The 15,271-nt window shown below is 37.7% G+C and overlaps 1 protein-coding gene across 11 annotated transcripts in view; it reads left to right on the forward strand.

Moving 5' to 3' along the window:
* The window catches only part of DNM3 (dynamin 3), a 622,348-nt gene that overhangs the window by 164,307 nt on the left and 442,770 nt on the right, over positions 1-15,271 (forward strand). The window lies entirely within an intron of this gene.

Consider the following 15,271-nt stretch of genomic DNA (forward strand, 5'->3'; position numbering starts at 1 on the left):
AAGTGATTTGTTCTAGTGAGACAGAGTTTAGAGGTGATGTACCTCTCATTTATAAGATTATGTACTTTTATTAAAATTTAATATATCTGGCAGAACAGGCATTCATGGAAAAATGCTTATGTTTTTAGCTAAACATGCTGTGTGTGTTTGTGTGTGTATATATGCAAGTTTGGGCTAGAGGAGAAATTTTTTTTTGGTTAATAATATTGCAAAAAATGCAGTAGATAAAGATTAAACAATTAAATTGTTTTATAGAGATTGACAAACTGATTCTAAAATTCCTAGGAAATGCATAGGATCCAGAGTAGCTAAAATAACTTTAAAATAAAACAAGTTTGGAGAATGAACACTACCTGATTTTAAGACTTGTTACAAAGCTGCAATGTTCCAGATAGTATGGCGTTATACAGCCCAGCAATCCCACTGCTGGGCATACACACCGAGGAAACCAGAACTGAAAGAGACACGTGTACCCTAATGTTCATCACAGCACTGTTTACAATAGCTAGGACATGGAAGCAACCTAGATGTCCATCAGCAGACGAATGGATAAGAAAGCAGTGGTACATATACACAATGGAATATTACTCAGCCATTAAAAAGAATGCATTTGAATCAGTTCTAATGAGGTGGGTGAAACTGGAACCTATTATACAGAGTGAAGTAAGTCAGAAAGAAAAATGCCAATACATCAACACATATATATGGAATTTAGAAAGATGGTAACAATGACCCTATATGCGAGACAGTGAAAGAGACACAGATGTAAAGAACAGTCTTTTGGACTCTGTGGGAGAAGGCAAGGGTGGGATGATTTGAGAGAATAGCATTGAAACATGTTTATTACAATATGTGAAATAGATCACCAGTCTAGGTTTGATGCATGAGACAGGGTGCTCAGGGCTGGTGCACTGGGATAACCCTGAGGGATAGGATGGGGAGGGGGGGTTCAAGATGGGGAACACATGTACACCCATAGCTGATTCATGTCATTGTATGGCAAAAACCACTATAATATTGGAAAGTAATTAGCCTCCAATTAAAATAAATAATTTAAAAAAAACCAAAATAAACCCAGGAAGAAAATGTTCCACATGTCTATATTATCCACTGTGGAACTATCTCCATGGCATTTTCAGACAGTGAATACAGAATGTGAAGGGTACATGTTGTGTTGTGTGTGTTTCAACTTTCTATAGTTAGTATGTTACAGTAAAGGGACAATTTCTATTTAACCACTTTATGAACGGAAAAAATAAATAACAGACTTGTCATAGGAAAAAAAAAGATAGTTTGGCCTTGATATAAATATGGACAAATAGACCAGTGGAACAGAAGAGAGGTAAAAAATAGACCTACAGATCTATAAATAATTGATTTTTAATAAAAGCAGTAAGGCAATTCAATAGAGAAAAGGTAGTATTTTCAACAGTTTTGGAAAAGTGGCATATTCATATGTAAAAACTGAACTTCTATTTATACCTTTCACTGTATACAAAAGTTAAGTTGGCTTTGTTTCTAACAATGACCTTCAGGAATTTGTCATGAAGACATTTGAGAAGCTTACCAAATACACTAAGATATTGTTAAAATATTTAGATGGAATGATATTGCTGGCAAATTGCATGTAGAAGCTCACACTTAGAGAAAATAAATTTTTGTCAAACTTCAAATATTTCCAGCAACATTTAATTCAATATTTTTAGAATGTTTTAGTTGCATATTTACATATGTACACACACATTTATACACTTGTTCTTATATAATTACTACTTAAATTTTATTTATAAACTTCATTTCTGTGTTTAAGATTCTATGGGGAAATTTTTCATTTTTCAAATACTAGGCTTTCTGTTGTATTTTTTGTATTTTTTTTATAGCAATCCGATTACTTGAACTTTCATGACAAAGTCTAGTGATATCACTTTTGATTATAGATTTTTACTTGGCAAATCACCTTGCTTTTTTTCTTCTTAAAACAAGAAATAATGTTGAAACATTTGCTGTTTGTTAAATTGTACATTTAATTACCCTTTAATAATACTGTAATAACTCATTTATTTGGAAACCTCTTCTCAGTTTCTTAACTTAGCTGATTATCAGGAGGAAGCAAGAAGAGTCTTGGGCAGTCAAAAATAATATTACAAAATCTATGATCTAAAGCTCATTTTTGCAGTGTGGCCTTACTCTGGGCATTTCCCACCTCAGTATAGACTCAGACCATACACACTAGGTTATTGGACTTCTCAGTTTAGAATAAAATATAAAGTTGCAAGTTAGAATGGGAATATGTCTTGAAAACAGATGCCAACAGTAAGAAGTGACAGATATAAACCTGATGTAAAGGAAGAGACAATAAAAAAAAAATACAAAGGAAAAAAATTTTTAAACAAAATAACCTATAGCAAAACCCTTCAAAATAACAAGAAATATTTCAATTATGTATAGAACATTGTTTAAGGATATAAGAAACTATAGGATACATACTCAGTTTCTATAAATGCCATTAGTCACTTGCTAGCATTTATTAATACCTTGCCATTTCAACAGCTTTTTAACACTATTGCTTATTCTTTCCTTAAAACATACACTGTCCTTTTGGTTTCCATGATGCCAAATACTCCTGGTGTTTGTTCTCTCTTTGGCCACTCTCTCTCTTTTGCTGATGCGTTATCTTTTACTTGGTCTTTAAAGTTTGCATCTACCCAATGCTCCTTTCTCTGTCATTTTGTATTCTCCCTTGGGCAATCTCTTCTATGCCATGTCTTCATTTACAACTCATGCACCTAGGACTCTCATATTTATAGCTCCTGGGCTAAACTCCAGACACATATTTCTAGCTGACCGCTTGAAACTCTACTTGGATATTTCAAAGGTATAAAACTTAGTATGTCAAAAGCCATATTTAATATCATTTTCTTCTCAATACCCACAAACCTCAAGTGTCCACCAGTGTTTATTTTTGTATTCATTCACTCATTTGTTCTTTAGTTAAAAAAAAAAAACATATATATATATATTGAATGCCCAATAGATGCAATTCACTGTTTTAGGTGCTAAGAGTACAGCAGATAGTGTTTCTGTTTTCATAGAACTTATATTCCAGTGGGTAAAGGCAGGTAGTAAAAAACAAAATCTTCAGGTAATGATTATGTGCACTGAAGAACATAAATTAGATGATATGATGGAGTGTGACTGAGCTGCTACTTTTCTTCGTCTGATCAAGGAAGGCTGTCTAAATTAGAGGTAATATTTTAGGTGGGATAGAGCTACGCATGCCACAATGTGGGTGAAGGGCATACCGGAAGAGGAGCAGCTTGTAGAGAGGCCTGGGGTGGAAACAGACCTGGTGGGCTTGCAGAGCAGAAGACGGCTACTGAAGCTCAACTGTTTGTTTATTTTTGGTTTTGGTTGTGCTGAGTCTTTGTTGGTGCATGCAGGCTTTCTCTAGTTGCAGAAGGTGGGGCTACTCTCTAGTTGCAGTGTGCGGGCTTCTCTCGTGAAGCACAGGCTCTAGTGTGTGAGAGCTTCAGTCACTGCAGCTTGTAGACTCAATAGTTGCAGTTCATGTGCTCCAGAGCATGGGCTCAGTAGTTGTAGCGCTCCAGCTTAGTTACTCTGCATCTTGTGGGATCTTCCTGGACCAGGGATTGAATGCATGTCCCCTCCATTGGCAGGCAGATTCTTAACCACTGGATCACCAGGGAAGTCCTAGCAGCTCAAGTGTTTGGAGTAGAGAGGGTAGAAATAGTGTTATCAATAGAGGTAGACAGGGATCAGACTGTCTAGGACTTTGTAGGCTGGGGAGAGGAGTTTGGATATTTCTGACTTCTCTGGAAAACCTATAAAAAGTTTTAAAAAGGGAAGAGACATGATCTGACATGTTTTAGAAAAATCTCTCTAGCTGCCATGTAGAGAATGGATTCAGTGGAGCCAGAGTGGAATCAGAAAGACCAGTTGGAGGCTTTTATGGTAGTCCAGGTAAGAGTTGGTGTCAGCTTAGGAGGAGGATGGCCACAGTGGAGGCAGTAAGAAGATGTTTGGGAGAAAGGTGAGCAAGGGTTAAAAAAAAAAAGTACCTCTATTTTTTGATTTGGTGACCTGATTCAATGGTAGTGTCAATAATTGAGATGTGGAAGACAGGAGGAGATGGAGGGGATGTGGGTGTTAAAGGGGGAAGGCAATGTTTCAAGGAACAGGAGGAAAATCATGTCAGATGCTGCTGAGGTTTTTGCAGTTTTTGGCCAAGTGCTTGACATGCTTTCTGTTGGTTTCATGTTTTTTCATTTTTTGGGCTTCGCTGGTGGGTAAGATGGAAAGGAATCTGCTTGCATTGCAAGAGACCCGGGTTTGATCCCTGGGTTGGGAAGATCCCCTGGGAGAAAGAAAAGGCTACCCACGCCAGTATTCTTGCCTAGAGAATTTCATGGCCAGAGGAGCCTGGTGGGCTACAGCCATGGGATCACAAAGACTTGGACATGACTGAGCGACTAAAACATACACAATACTTATTAGTCTCTCTTGGCCCTGAAGTCAATGTAAGTGACTTTGGCTTTGTATGCTATGAAAAAGACTACCTCTTATTTCATGATTGAATTCTCACCTTAGTTTTTTGATTGGACTATCTGGATCACTTGGATCTGGACTTCTGTTTTGATTTCCTCTGCCTCAGGAGTACCAGAGCCCTGATCCTAAACCCTAGTCTCTGCAGCTGGCCTCTGAGACCTGCCTAGCACTTACCTTTAGTCTGCTATGAAACCTTGGCCCTTTTTGTTTCCACCCCTTTATTCTTCACCCTCTAACTGAGACCTCTACCTTTCACCCACTATTGGACTTCCTCAGGTTAAATGTTTACTTCTTGAGATTTCCTTTTTTTTTTTTTTTTGATTATTAAAAGAAGGACACAACTGACTTCTGCTTTATATCTGGGTTTGCATAATTCATATCTAACTTGTTTTGTTTCTTACTTAACCACAGTTCTAGGCACCTGGCCTCAATTTGGAATGACTTGAAGGCTTGCTGGAAGCATTTTTCCAAATTGCTTAATGGTATGCAAAGAGAAGTTCTTTACAGAAGAAGGAAGAAATCTACAAGTGTTTTTTAAATATGATAGGCATCAGGGAAACAAAGATGACTCAAATATAGCCTCTGCCTTTAAGGAACTATGTTTTTAAGTATAGTCGTACCAGGTGGTATTTATAGCCAGTGGATTCAGCTAGTTGCAGTGAAAACCATTTTGAGTTTCTGTGTCCCATATACTCCATTTTCATGGGAACCCCATGCTTAAAAACACTGCTATTAAAGCATTTTAGAAACAGAACTCCAGCTAAAGTATGGACAACCCTAGTTCTTAGAATAAAGATTGGTGAGAGGTTATATGCCTGTTTTCCATAATTATTCCTTTTTACTTAACCTTGATTAATTGAAACATATGCATGTTTTTCCCCATGGAAGGGGCATATTGGAAATATTTAAATTCGTATGGTCATGCTGTGCTTTTCACAGATGATTGGAATGCTGCCCAGGCACAAACCATGTCATCCTTCCCCCAAACAATTTGTCAGCTGTTTATCCTAGCATAATTTGTTTTTCATGGTCAGCAGAAGTGACAGTACTAAAATGTTTTATAGGGAAATAAAAATAAAGTGATAGCTCTGATTTTTTAAAAAATATCCTCTTTTTCCTCCCAGATCACTCTTTGATATAAAAGGTATCTTACCCTTTGCTTCAAATGTAGGCTATTTTTAACACTGGGAAAACAGGAAAGATTTTTAAAACTAGAATCTTGTTTTTTGAAACTGAAAACATACTGTGAATTTCAGGAAGATAGGTTATACTGACATGCAGTAGAATTTCATGGATTCATTATTAGGACATAGGCTATATGCACATAACCTTCATCCTTTATAGGAGCTTGTGGCTAAGAAATTTAATCACTGTCCATTCAGGCTGAATTTGGGCTGAAGCCTGGAATTGTTTGAGAAAGAGATCATTCCATGTGCCCGATTACTAAGCATTTAGAATGAAAGGAACACTGAGAACATGCCAAGAGAGCTTGTGCCATTGGAAATTACCTTTCTATGAGACAGAATTTATCTCAGGACCATAAGATGAGATTTGTTAGAACTTTAGACATATTAATTTTTGATATTATGAAAGTCTCAGAAGATACATATTTACCAGTTCTTTAAAAGTCTAACTGTTGATTGGTTAGCTAGACTGTAATAGAGTTTGGCTTGGGTGTTAGAATTTCCTTCATCACATGTGAACACTCTTCTTTAGAGGTAGTATAGTTAAATGATTCATTGCTCTTGTGAAAATCCTTTCCAAGATTTTCATTTATAATTGTGCTTTAGACAGCAGGGAAGTAAAACTGTGACCTTTGAATTCTGCATTGCTCATCAAGATTTATTTAGGACTTGTAAGATGATAAGCTGATTGATGATCCTCTTCAATAACAATTATGGGCAATTGTTCAAAACCATACAAGCCACCTTTGCTGTCCACCTATTTATAGTTTGCTAGAGGGCTGGGATTCCATAACAGGACTGGCTTACCTTGTTGCTATGAAGACTCAGCTTATGACAGTAAAATCCTGTAGCTGTGAATTGTGAATTGTTGTTATAGTTGCTGTGTTTTACTAATAAGAAAGTAGGATATGTGGTCTGACAATTATCACTGTACTATTGGAGATGAGGGGGACATAGACCTATGCGTCTCTGGACCTGGGTAGAGGATGGACTACTGGTAGCTCCCATCTGACAATTTAGCTTAGGTTTTCCCTGAGTTTTCCATCCTATCGGATGAATTATTTCCCAGGAAGCTCTTTGAGACTCATAGAAATGGGAATTTTGTGGTTTCTGCCCCTTTTGTCTTTCTGATATGCTGGACATACCTGAATCCCAGTGATGGATGCAGTTGAGACCCAACTTGACATTCCTGCTATGGTTACTATTAGGTCATTTAGGATCACTGTGTGTGTGTGTGTGTGTGTGTGTGTGTGTGTGTGTGGTATATTGTGGTAAAAATAATAGTATTTGTAGGGTTTAACTAGTGAGAATACATACAGAAATGTTTTTTTTTTTTTCAGAAATGGTTTTTAAAGGTGTAAAATGACTCAACAAAATGATAAATCCCCACTCTCACCTGTTGAATTTCACATACTCCCACCACCATCAGTTCTACCTGTTTGTGTCCTCCATCAATACTCATTATTCTGTTTCCTTTTGATTCCTATGGGATGAACTAGCATGATCCTTTCTAGTGCTTCCTATCCCCTCTTCCGTAAGACATAGCCTCAGCCCTTGTCCCTTCTTGCTTCTGCATCATCAGCTTTCCCTCAAGGCTGGATTAATAGCCTGGGAACATGCTGTTAGTTTACCCACTTTCATAAAACTTCCCCTCATAACCCTCTCCAGATGGCCTTTTACTTCTGTCTTCTCCTTTACAACACAACTTAAATGATTTGTCCACAACCAGTCTCCACTTACTCTCCTCCTAGTCATTCTAAAATCTATTCCCATCAGATTTGCAGCCAACCCACTCCACTCCAACAGTCCTTTTCAACATCCTGAAGGACCCTCAAATTGCCTGATTTTATGATTTGTTCTTAGTTCTCATCTTATGACATGTTGACAGTATTTGATGGAGTGAAAGGTCTCCTTTCATGAAATACTTTCTTTTTTATGGCTTTGAGTCACCTCTCTCTCAGGATTTTCCTTTTTTTTTTTTTTTTAATCCCCCATCATGTTGACCACTCGTGCTTATTCTCCATTTGCTGACCTCTAAATATTGCAACATACAGGGCCCACTGCTCTGACCTGTTCCTTGTCTGTCTCTCATTTACTGACCTAGTGATCTTATGCACTTGCCTAACTTTAATTCCAAATACATATATCTATATCTATCTTGGACTTATCTAGCTTAGACTTCTCCTTAGATGAAAGATTCACATATCCAGCCCCAACGCATTTTTGTGCTGAATAAAAGAAGCCACCATTTCCTCAAGCACTTGACTGCCATCTTCTGGAAAAATTTCAGGATAGATCCACACTTATCAGATAAGACAATGAGAATTGTGTGTCTTTCAGCTGCATGGTTCTCAACCATTGGTGGTGGTTCTGTTTGTCCACATGGGTGATGTGTAGTAAGCATCACAAGCTTAATAGGTCCCCAACTGAAGTTTTACATTTTATTTTGTTATAGTTGATTAACAATGTTGTGTTCGTTTCAGGTGTTCAGCAAAGTGATCTGGTTAGACATATACATATATTCATCCTTTTTTAAGATTCTTTTCTGATATAGGTTATCACGGAATGCTGAGTAGAGTTCCCTGTGCTATATAGTAGATTTTTCTTGATTATGTATCTTATATATAGTAATATATAGTGGTGTGTGTATGTTCATCCCAAGTTTCTGACTTGTTCCTCACCGCACCCCCCCCCACTCCCATATTTCCCCTTTGGTAACCATACGTATGTTTTCAATATCTGTGGGTCTGTTTTTGTTTCATAGATAAGTTCATTTGTATCTTTTTAAAACTTAGATTCCACATATGAGCGATATATGATATTTGTTTTTCTCTGACTTACTTCACTTAGTATAATAATCTCTAGGTCTATCTATGTTGCTGCAAATGGCATTATTTCTTTCTTTTTTATGGCTGAGTTATATTCCATTGTATATATGCACCACATCTTTTTTTATCCATTCCTCTGTTCATGGACATTTACGTTACTTCCATGGCTCAGCTATTGTAAACAGTACTGTTACAAACATTGGGGGCATGTATCTTTTCAAATTGTGTTTTTTTTTTCCTGGATATATACCCCAGGAGTAGGATTTCTGGATCATATGGCAGCTATTTTTAGATTTTTTAAGGCATCTCCATACTGTTCTTCTCCACAGTAGTTATACCAATTTATAATCCCACCAACAGTGTAGGAGGGTTCTTTTTCTCCACACCCTATCCATCTTTTTATTGTTTGTAGATTTTTTGATGATGACCATTCTGACTGGTGATGGACATGAAAGTGGCGTGCTGCAGTCCATGGGGTCACAAAGAGTTGGACATGACTGAGTGACTGAACTGACTGATTCTGACTGGTGTGTGGAGACACCTCATTGTAGTTGTGATTTGCATTTCTCTGATAATTAGTGATGTTGAGCATGTTTTCATGTGCTTTTTGACCATCTGAATATCTTCTTTGGAGAAATGTCTGTGAAAATCTTCCCATTTTTTGACTGAGTTGCCAAACTGAATTCTTGATTCCCAACCTCATCTTCCATACATCTTCCTTTCTTTCAGTCTTTCTATTTCAAAATTCTTCCAATTGCTGAAGTCAACCTCCTTAAAGTCATTCTTAACTTCTTTCTTTCTCTCATACCCTCCTTTAATCCATCAGCAAATACTTTTGGGTTTTCCTTCAAAATTCATTAGAATATAACCACTTCTCAGCACTGTTTATAATAGCCAGGACATGGAAGCAACCTAGATGCCCATCAGCAGATGAATGGATAAGAAAGCTGTGATACATATACACAATAGAGTATTACTCAGCCATTAAAAAGAATACATTTGAATCAGTTCTAATGAGGTGGATGAAACTGGAGCCCATTATACAGAGTGAAGTAAGCTAGAAAGAAAAACACCAGTAGAGTATACTAACGCATATATATGGAATTTAGAAAGATGGTAATGATAACCCTGTATGCAAGACAGCAAGAGAGACACAGATGTATTGAACAGTCTTTGGGACTCTGTGGGAGAAGGTGAGGGTGGGATGATAGGGGAGAATGGCATTGAAACATGTAAATTATCATATGTGAAACGAAGCACCAGTCCAGGTTCGATGCATGATGCAGGATGCTCGGGGCTGGTGCACTGGGATGACCAGAGGGATGGGATGGGGAGGGAGTTGGGAGGGGTGTTCAGGATGGGGAACACATGTACACCCATGGCGAATTCATGTCAATGTATGGCAAAACCAATACAATGTTAAAAAAAAAATAAAATAGCTACTCTGAAAAAAAAAAAAAAAAAAGAATATAACCACTTCTCAGCACTCCCACTGCTCCCACCCAGGTCTCACCTCCAGGTGAGATAATAATCACACCTTTATTATTCTAATAGCCAGCTACTTCTCTTATGCCTCATTGTCTGTTCTCAACACAGCAGTACAGTTCTTTATTTAAAACCTAGGTCACATCATGTTTCCCTTCTATCCAAAACGCTTCAAGTGCCTTTCACATTCATTTAGGGTAAAATCAAAGTCCTTAAAATGGCCCACAGGTCCTACATCGTCTGGGTCTGTACCACAGCTCTGACCTCATCTGCTGCCTCTCCCCCGTGTTCTGTGCTCCAGGCACGCTGGCCTCCTTGCTTTTCCTCCAATATGCCAAGTGTAGTCTGCATCAGTCAGTCTACCGGGATCCTCTTATGCAAAGCATGGCTTCTTGAGTCTTTGCTCAGATGTCAGTTTATCATATCAGAGAAGTAGTCTTTGATTGCACATAACAAAGCAACCTTCCTTCTCCAGTGTTTAACATCCCCCTTATTCAATTTTCTCCATAGCACTTACCTGGCACACACACATTGTTTACTGTTTTACTTCACTAGAATTTAAGCTTCATGAGGCTAGAGACTTTTTTCCTTCACTTTACTATATGCCAGCTTTCTAAAATAGTGCCTGAGAAGTTGTAGGAGCTCAATAAATATTTCTTAAATAAATAAATACTGAAATCCCTAAATCTCTTTGTGGGACCCTATATCTAACAAGATACAGAGGTTGGAGATGGTATTGCACAATTACAGTCTCTGAATTCCAAGATATAAGCATTTTCAGAAGTCCAGGAGTAAATTTAAATCTAATTTGAAAATTGCATTGATTTTACAACTTTCTGGAAGGGTCTTAGTTTCTTAAAGAGAAAGCAAGTAAGCGCCATCTAGTGGCAACAAGTGTGTTGGGCTTCCCTCGTGGCTCAACTGGGAACACATTTCTGTTACTTGAATTATTGACTAGCAATGACATCGAAAATGTAGCCCTTGATCCAGAAGCTTTTTTTAAAAAAATTATATGAACATAATAATTATGATAGCTGGAAGTTCTCAGATTTGAATTTTCCACAGGCTATGTTGAACTGAATAGTTCTTCTGTCTCCTTGCTATGAGAAAGTACCATTCTGTTTCTTCTATATAATTTTTTGACTCATGTTTGCTTTTTTTTTTTTTTAAGTTTTGTTTTCCAGAATCTGGCATTCATTGTTCCTCTTTACTTTTTTTATTGTTTTATCCTCTACTTATCCTTAAACTCTTACACTGGTACTGGCCTAGCTGCTGAATGAGTAAATAAAGTCTCTACTTCTAAGAATTTATAATCTTATAAAAACAGCACTTATGAGGGTAAACATGTAAAAGAAGATGCCAAATGATGCGGTCATCTCTTCAGGCCAGACTTCTGAAGCCTGCTGAAGCTTAATTGTTGTGTGTACTTTCACTGTTGAGGCATAAACCACATCTTATAGTTGTCTCCCTATTGGCCTTGTCATGTAGTGGGTGAAGGTTAAATATTTATGGTGGTAACGGTAGAAAGACTACCAATAATTGTCTCACCTGAGCCCAAGATATCTGGGCCCAAGATACTTAGCCTTAGTCTACATTTTGGGGGAGCATTTTTTCAGCTGGCTGTTAGAGAAATTAAACTATTTGTTAAGACTTGTTCCCTTGTAAATTTATAACATTTTTAGGTCTACTAGTATCAGTTCCCTTTTTTTTTTGAGTTGTGTTGCTTATCATTTACTGCATATCTTTGGAAGCAGATATAGAAAGGGATAGTACAATAGTTTTAAGATGCTACTAAAATTTAAAAAAATAACTAATTTTCTGTTATATAGTTATTTTAGAGTTTTTCCTTCTGCCTATAGATACTGATTTTTTTTTCCTTGCATTGCAGATAAATAGTTTCTTTGTAATATTCAGTCTTTTTTCTTGAGAAAATATCTTTTAATTGCAGAAATGGATGTGGTATTTTGAATAGTATATTTTAAAGCTAAAATATTCCATATATTATTTCCTTTTAAAAGGTAAAACAAATGTTTCTAAATCTTCTTGCTTTCCGAAGCTGTATTTACATAATTTGGCATATGTGGTTGTTGCTTGGCCACTAAGTCACGTCCGACTCTTTGTGACCCCATGGACTGCAGCACTCCAGGGTTCCCTGTCCTTCACTATCTCCTTGAGTTTGCTCAAACTCACATCCATTGAGTTGGTGATGCCATCCAACCATCTCATTCTTGGTCACTGCCTTTTTGTTCTGTCCTCAGTCTTTTCCAATGAGTCAGTTCTTTGCATCAGGTGGCCAGAGTATTGGAGTTTCAGCCTAAGCATCTGTCCTTCCAGTGAATATTCAGGGTTGATTTCCTTTAGGATTGACTGGTTTGATCTGCTTGCAGTCCAAAGGACTCTCAAGAGTCTTCTCCAGCACCACAGTTCGAAAGGATCAATTTGTTGACGCTCAGCCTTCTTTGTGGTTCAAATCTCACATCTGTACATGACTTCTGGAAAAAGCATAGCTTGGACTATAAGAATCTTTGTTGGAAAAATGATGTCTCTGTTTTTTAATATCCTAATCTCTAGGTTTGTCATAGCTTTTCTTCCAGAGAGCAGGCATCTTTTAATTTCATGCCTGCAGTCACCATCCGCAGTGATTTTGGAGTCCAAGAATATAAAATATGTCACTGTTTCCACTTTTTCCCCATCTATTCACCATGACGTAATGAGACTGGATACCATGACATTCATTTTTTGATTGTTGTGTTTTAATCCAGCTTTTTCACTCTCCTCTTTCACCCTTACCAAGAGGCTCTTTAGTTTCTTTTTTCTTTCTGTCATTGGAGTAGTATCATCTGCATGTCTTAGGTTGTTGATATTTCTTCCAGCAATCTTGATTCCAGCTTGTGAGTCATCCAGCCGGCATTTCGCATGATGTACTCTGCATAGAAGTTAAATAAGCAGGGTGACAATACACAGCCTTGATGTACTCCTTACCCAATTGTGAACCAGTCAGTTGTTTCATGTGAAGTTCTAACCATTTCCATTGCTTCTTGACCTGCATACAGATTTCTCAGGAGACAGGTAAGGTGGTCTGGTATTCCCATGTCTTTAAGAATTCTCCAGTTGTGATTTACACAAAGGTTTTGGCATAGTCAATGAAGCAGAAGTATATGCTTTTCTGGAATCTCCTTCCTTTCTCTGTGATCCAGCAAATGTTACCAATTTGATCTCTGGTTCCTCTGCCTTTTCTAAATCCAGTTTGTACATATGAAAGTTTTCGCTTCACATGCTGCTGAAGCCTAGATTGAAGGATTTTGAGCATTACTTTGCTAGCATGTGAAATGAGTGCAATTGTACAGTAGTTTGAACCTTCTTTGGCATTGCCCTTCTTTGGGATTGGAGTGAAAACTGACCTTTTTCGATCCTGTAGCCACTGCTGAGTTTTCCACATTTGCTAACATATTGAGTGCAGCACTTTCACAGCATCATCTTTTAGGATTTGAAGTAGCTCATTTGGAATTCTGTCACCTCTACTAGCTTTGTTTGTAGTAATGTTTCTTAAGGTCCACTTGACTTCATACTCCAAGATGTCTGGCTCTAGGTGAGTGACCACACCATCATGGTTTTCCAGGTAATTAAGACCCTTCTTGTATAGTCTTCTGTATAGTTCTATATAGAAGAACTTCTTTCCACCTCTTCTTAGTCTCTTCTGATTCTGTTAGGTCCATACTGTTTCTGTCCTTTATCGTCCCTATCCTTGCATGAGGTATTCCCTTGATAGCTCCCAACTTTCTTGAAGAGATCTCTAGTCTTTCCCATTCTATTGTTTTCTTTCTTTTTTTTTTTACATTGTTCACTTAGGAAGGCTACCTTATCTCTCCTTGCTATTCTTGGGAACTCAGCATTCATTTGGGTTTATCTTTCCCTTTCTCCCTTGTCTTTTACTTCTCTTCTCCTCTCAGCCATTTCTAAGGCCTCCTCAGACAATCACTTTGCCTCCTTGCATTTCTTCTTCTTGGGGATGGTTTTGGCCACCTCCTCCTTTACAGTTATGACTCTTTGTCCATAGTTCTTCAGGCACTCTGTCTACCAGATCTAATCCCTTGAATCTATTTGTCACCTCCACTGTGTAATCATAAGGGATTTGATTTAGGTCATACCTGAATGACCTAGTAGTTTTCACTATTTTCTTCAAATTAAGCCTGAACTTTGTAATAAGGAGTGCGTGGCTGGAGCCACAGTCAGCTCCAGGTCTTGTTTTTGCTGACTGTATAGAGCTTCTCCATTTTTGGCTGCAAAGAACATAATCAATCTGATTTCAGTATTGACCATCTGGTGATGTCCATGTGAAGAGTTGTCTCCTGTGTTGTTGGAGAGGATGTTTGCTAGGACCAGTGTGTTTTCTTGGCAAAATTCTATTAGCCTTTGCTCTGCTGCATCTTATACTCCAAGGCCAATCTTGCCCTTTACTCCAGGTATCTCTTGACTTCCTACTTTTGCATTCCAGTCCCCTGTGATGAAAAGGACATCTTTTTTTTTTTTTCTGATGCTAGTTCTAGAAGGTCTTGTAGAAGATCTTCATAAAATCAACTTCAGCTTCTTTGGCATTAGTGGTTGGGGCATAGACTTGGGTTACTGTGATGTTGAATGGTTTGCCTTGGAAACAAACCAAGATCATTCTGTTGTTTTTGAGACTGCACCCAAGTACTGCATTTCGGACTGTCTTGTTGACTATAAGGGCTGCTCCATTTCCCCTAAGGGATTCTTTCCCACAGTAGTAGATATAATGGTAATCTGAATTAAATTCGCCCATTTCCGTCCATTTTAGTTCACTGATTCCTAACATGTCAGTGTTCACTCTTGCCACCTCCTCTTCACCGTGTCCACTTTACCTTGGTTCATGGACCTAACGTTCCAGGTTTAGCTTCTATCAGGATAAAGTGGTGATACTCAGAAAGGACATGCTAATAGGATTAGTACGCAGGCTTTTTGTATGTCCCAGCTCTAATTTCTTTGACAGTTGGTTGCTGTTATTTGTTCTATCATTTGGAGGGCCAAAATTCTCTTTATTTAATAGGCTTTGCAGTTTAAAGACTGCTTGTAGTACTTAACTGCTCATCTGAAAATTAGCAATTTTGCACCATTAGAATTTGTACTCTTTTTAACATTTCTCAAGTGTTAACTGTGCTTTTTAGTTACTACCATGTTCTCTCATTATGA

The sequence above is a fragment of the Cervus elaphus genome, chromosome 14 (assembly GCF_910594005.1).
Source record: "Cervus elaphus chromosome 14, mCerEla1.1, whole genome shotgun sequence".
Classification (NCBI taxonomy): Eukaryota; Metazoa; Chordata; class Mammalia; order Artiodactyla; family Cervidae; genus Cervus; species Cervus elaphus.